Below are 6,000 nucleotides of genomic sequence, written 5' to 3' on the forward strand. Positions count from 1 at the left end.
TGGGCGTTGTTGATAAACGGTTTTCGCCTTGCATAGGAGAGTTTTAACTTGCACTTACAGATGTAGCGACCAACTGTAGTTACTGACAGTGGGTTTCTGAAGTGTTCCTTAGCTCATGTGGTGATATCCTTTACACACCGATGTCGCTTGTTGATGCAGTACAGCCTGAGGGATGGAAGGTCACGGGCTTAGCTGCTTACGTGCAGTGATTTCTCCAGATTCTCTGAACCCTTTGATGATATTACAGAGCGTAGATGGTGAAATCCCTCAATTCCTTGCAGTCGCTGGTTGAGAAAGGTTTTTCTTAAAACTGTTCAACAATTTGCTCACGCATTTGTTGACAAAGTGGTGACCCTCGCCCCATCCTTGTTTGTGAATGACTGAGCATTTCATGGAATCTACTTTTATACCCAATCATGGCACCCACCTGTTCCCAATTTGCCTGTTCACCGGTGGGATGTTCCAAATAAGTGTTTGATGAGCATTCCTCAACTTTATCAGTATTTATTGCCACCTTTCCCAACTTCTTTGTCATGTGTTGCTGGCATCAAATTGTAAAGTTAATGATTATTTGCAAAAAAAAAAAAAAAATGTTTATGAGTTTGAACATCAAATATGTTGTCTTTGTAGCATATTCAACTGAATATGGGTTGAAAATGATTTGCAAATCATTGTATTCCGTTTATATTTACATCTAACACAATTTCCCAACTCATATGGAAACGGGGTTTGTACTTACAGCATGTGATGGATGCTTTTGGTGGACGCAGTCCCCCTTTAAATAAAAGCCTTGCTTCTTCCTACTCCTTTTCAGACATGTCAAACTGTGCAAATGGAACCACATGATGTTCCTTCATGTAAATCATAACCACAACCAGAGTGACATTCCCCTTGTTTTTTGTCCCGTTTCTGAAAATGTTTGTTATTAAAAAAAAACCATGACGTCAGCATACCAGGGGATGCAATCTAAACAGGTTAGTCTGCATGGAGACTTTTGTGTAGGGTGCAGCATTAAAAGGGACACTTGACGTCTTCTCATTGGGCCTCCGGAGTGCGTGAGTGGGTTGCTACACAGCAGCGCAAACACGCACAAAAGACCCTGCACGCCAGCTTTGGCTCCTCAAAAAAAACATTTGAAAGCCACTGGAACTTTGCAAGTGCCACACAAGCATGCCGGCGCATGCCCGAACGCATTAATATGCAACACAGCATCAGGGTGTGTCATTAATAAATGCCCCCCTTTCCTGTTCGTTGGCGTTACAGGTGTGTGATGACGTCACACTTGTGTTTAAATTAAAAACAAAATGGCAGCACTACACCACGTACATATATGTAATTATGTATTAACTATATTGCTGATAAAAAAAAATAATTCTCACTAAATTGCTGACGTTTGTATTTATTACTGGGTGGTCCCGGCACGAAAAGTTGAAATAAAGTTAATTTAAAATGGCAAAGCGGAGAAGGGGCGGGAAGACGGCGTCCAAACGAAAGTTACTTACCACGGCGAGGAGTTACATGTCTCTCCGCGTCTTCGGGACGTGTCGTTTGTCAGCCCGACTGCGGTCGCCGTCCCCTGGCAGCGGCGGCGTGCATATGTCAGCAGAGAAACATCCTCCACATCTCCCACATCCTCCACTTCTTTACACGTTACCACTTGGGACTTGGCCGGTGTTAAAGACGCGCTATTTCCGGCACGGCCTTTCACAATAAAGCCGCATTCAAACCGTGACTGTGTCGTAGTAACCAAGCAATTCAAAACACAATCAGAGTATCGTCGATTTAAATGATTTTTGCCCCGTTTTTCCATTAATTTACATACCTGAATATTGTGTAAACCGCAGCGAACTACCATAACATTTAAAAACTACACTTCCGGGTATATGATTTCCGGTATAGTTAATTCCGCCTGGCATGTTATCTAAGAGTGATCTACGAGTTATTCAAAGGTAATAGTTTAATAAAAATAACAGAAGTATAAATTATTTATTATTCACATATATACATATTTCGGGACACTGAATTTCTCTGACTGCTTTTTTGCGTTTGAATTTTGTGAATTTATTTATTTTTTAAAACATTTGTTTATTGGATTTTTGACATATACCGTCCAGAAATACAATTAAACACATGTTAAATGCCCCTTTGTCTCCTCCAAAAAAATAACCCCATAAAGTTATATATATAGAAATGAAATAAAATAATACAATGTGAACTGAAATGTTTAATATTAAATTATGCTAACAATTTAATTGAATAAACATGTGTGCGCAAAATGTGTGGGTTTAAAAATTCAGTGTAAAAATATTTAATGCGGAAAAAATACGTGTAGAAATATTCGTCGTCTTATATTTGTATTATACTGGTGTCATGTGATTACAAACTTTGCACGTTAATTGACTGGATGTGGTTCTCGAGATTTAAAGCAACAAATATTTCTAAACTGAATTTTTTGACCCTGAATTTTAACAAACTGAATTTTTAAACACACACATTTTGCCCACAGCCTTCTTTAAAAAAAGAAAAAGAAAAAGATAAGTTAATTAAATTAAATTAAATTAAATAAAATAATTCTGCAATTAAATTAAATTAAATTAAATTAAATTAAATTAAATTAAATTAAATTAAATTAATTTTAATTTATCATCATTTTTTAATTTAAATAAATAAATAAAGACATTTAATAAATCTGATGTTGATCTGGAGATTTAAGCGTTGGATGTACAAATATTATAATTTTATATCTGACTTATTTTTAACACTTTTTTTTTTTTTATCCCTGACACATTTAATATGATTTTTTTAAACTGTCATTGTTAAAAAAAAAAAAAAAAGAATTAAAATCAATGTTATTATGAATTACTGACATATTTAAGGATCTAATTACTTCACATCATATATTACATTTTGAAAATATGTTTTAGGGAAAATATTCCATATTTTGTGTGTTTGCCCTAAAAACAGGGTTTTCTTTGGGAAAAAAGGGAATAAAATATTTTTTAAATACAAACCTTTTGATGTTGAACTAGATAGTCAAGCGTTGGAAGTACAAATATTATCATTTGATATCTGACCTATTTTTAACACTTTTTTTTTTTATCCCAGAGTCATTTAATTTTTTTTTTTAAACTGTCATTGTTCAAAAAATAACAATGATCAATTTTATTATGATTTATTGACATATTTAAGGCTCCAATGACTTCACATCAAATATTACATTTTGAAAAAATATTGCATATTTTGTGTGTTTGCCATAAAAACAAGGGTTTCTTTGGGAAAAAAGGGCATAAAATATTTTTTAAATACAAAACTTTATGTCAGCGGATACATCTGATAGTGATCTGGAGATTTAAGCGTTTGGAAGTACAAATATCATAATTTGATAGCTGACTTATTTTTTAAACTTTTATGAAAAGGCTTTGTTTGGATCCCCGAGACATTCAATATGACTTTTTTTTTTGGTAAACTGTCATTGTTCAAAAAATAACAATGAATTAAAATCAATGTTGTTCTGAATTATAGACATATTTAAGGCTCCAATTACTTCACATTTTGAAAAAAAATATTTTTAGTAAAATGTTGCATATTTTGTGTGTTTGCCATAAAAAGAAGTTTATCTTTAGGGACAAAGGGCATACAATATTTTTTTTTTTTAAATACAAAACTTTATGGCAACGGATGTTGAAATAAAATAAAATAAAATAAAATAAAATAAAATAAAATACAATTGTATATAATTCAATTTAATTTAATTTAATTTAATTTAATACACAGGTATTATACAGGTGGAGTCATGAACACGGAAAGAAGAATAAGTAGAAGTAGCTTGATGTTAGCAATCCACAATGTGTACACCTTTGGCTAACAAACGTCGATGAAAGATTTCAACACAAACAAACTTCAGCGGGACTTCAGACTAAGTGAAACCTAAAAAAAAACACTTGCCATCAGTTTGCTCTGCTAACCTGTTTGCTAATGACTTTCATCCAAGTATGACATCATGCGTGTTCCACCTTCTTCATTGTCACTAAAAGTAACTTTTGCAACATTGTATTTGGTGTAATTCTCACAAGGACAATTATGAGAATTCTTGTTCAGAACCAGTTCCCAGTCTATCAATTCCGTGGAATCCTTTTACATTACACAAGTGGAACTTAGAAGTCTATTCATGTCAGCAATTAACTTCAAATGTGAAACTAATATGTGGTATTAACTCATTACATGCAAAATTAAGACTTTATCATTTTCCGACATTTTCAATTCAAGCTGCTAGCCGTAATCATCACATTTATATCAAAATAAGACTTGAAATGTCTTGTGTTGTGTTGTGAGCCAATGTCATTGTTAACAAACCTTTATTTTCTAGGCAGATGACAAAGATTCTTAAAAATGAAAAAGAATGTCACGAAACGTTACATTCTTGTGTATTTTCCACATGGGTTTTATTTTGTTAAATTCTACAGATTTTTTTATTTTTTTTCCCAAGAGTTTTTCTGTTTTTCTGTTTTTTGTTAAGACCTCACTGTTGGCTTTGTGAGGTCATGTTAGCTCTAAACTAAACTAAATTGATGCTGATCCACCTTTTTGTTATCTTTTTTCCCCAAATAAGAATCGATAAGAGAACTGATGAAGAACTGAATCGTCAAGCAGAATCAAAAGTGGAATTGGAACTGGAAAAATCTTGTCAATTCCCATCCCTCAGCAGGGAGTCCAATGCTGCCTGCAAGCTAATTTATAGCTTTTTTTTAATTTTATTTATAATTTTATAATTTTATATTCTATTTTTTATTCTTTATTTTGTATTATTATTTAGCTTATATATCTTATATTCTTTTTTGGCCTGTGGCTTGACAGAAAAAAAAAAATCTAAAACAGAACAAAAGACAGTTAAGAAATTAAGATTAAAATTATTGATTTTCAGTTTATAACTAATGAATATTTGTAATTACTACTAATTAAACTTTGTTAGTATTATTATTATAGATGATAATGAAAAATAAAGTAATACAATTCTGAACAACCTTAATAAAAAATAATGAATAATCTATTTTAAAATATGATCAAATATAATAATTAATAATGATGGTAATTTAATTAAATTAATTATTATTATTATTATTAAAGATAATAATAAAAAATGTATTAATGAAATTCATAAAAACGTATACCGGTATAAAAAATTATGAAAAATGTGTTTAAAAAATATTATCAAAATTAACAAATAATTAATTATTGTAATCATCAATAAAACATATTTTAGAACACTATTAAAATTTATGAAACATTTTGTAATTATTAATAGTTAAAATGTATTATTCTTATAGATTATAATGCAAAATATAATAATACAATTCAGAACAATAAAAAAATATATGTATTAAAAAATCTATTTAGAAATATTATTAAGTATATTAAATTAACAATTATAATAATCATTAAAAATCAACATTTATTATTGTCGATGATAATAATACAAATATAATTAAATATTTCATAAAAACGTAAATAAAACAATGAAAAATCTATTTATAAAATGTTATTAAATATTAATCAATTAATTAATTGTTAACGGGGACGGCGTGGCGAAGTTGGTAGAGTGGCCGTGCCAGCAATCGGAGGGTTGCTGGTTACTGGGGTTCAATCCCCACCTTCTACCATCCTAGTCATGTCCGTTGTGTCCTTGGGCAAGACACTTCACCCCTTGCTCCTGATGGCTGCTGGTTAGCGCCTTGCATGGCAGCTCCCGCCATCAGTGTGTGAATGTGTGTGTGAATGGGTGAATGTGGAAATAGTGTCAAAGCGCTTTGAGTACCTTGAAGGTAGAAAAGCGCTATACAAGTATAACCCATAATGTAATTAATTATATGACTATCAACTTATGAAGATTAAGGAACAAAATAAGGTCTTGACTATACCATCAAGTTGTTTTTTTTCAAACACAAAATTAGGTTGTTTTTTTTCATGTTTCACTGCTGTTCATTTTTTAACCAACATAGTTTT

General features: G+C 31.4%; 1 protein-coding gene across 3 annotated transcripts in view; it reads right to left on the bottom strand.

Annotated features, from left to right (window-relative positions):
* poc1bl (POC1 centriolar protein homolog B (Chlamydomonas), like) overlaps positions 1 to 1,739 on the bottom strand; it is a 55,251-nt gene extending 53,512 nt beyond the window's left edge. For 2 of the 3 annotated variants that reach the window (XM_061931581.2, XM_061931580.1), the window contains exon 1: positions 1,503 to 1,738. The gene's annotated coding sequence lies outside the window, so the exon portion shown is untranslated. Of the gene's footprint in view, positions 1 to 1,502 lie in introns of all 3 variants that reach the window. The other variant, XM_061931582.1, reaches the window with a different exon arrangement.
* Between the last annotated feature and the right edge of the window lie 4,261 nt (positions 1,740 to 6,000).

The sequence above is a fragment of the Nerophis lumbriciformis genome, linkage group LG37 (assembly GCF_033978685.3).
Source record: "Nerophis lumbriciformis linkage group LG37, RoL_Nlum_v2.1, whole genome shotgun sequence".
In the NCBI taxonomy this organism is placed as follows: Eukaryota; Metazoa; Chordata; class Actinopteri; order Syngnathiformes; family Syngnathidae; genus Nerophis; species Nerophis lumbriciformis.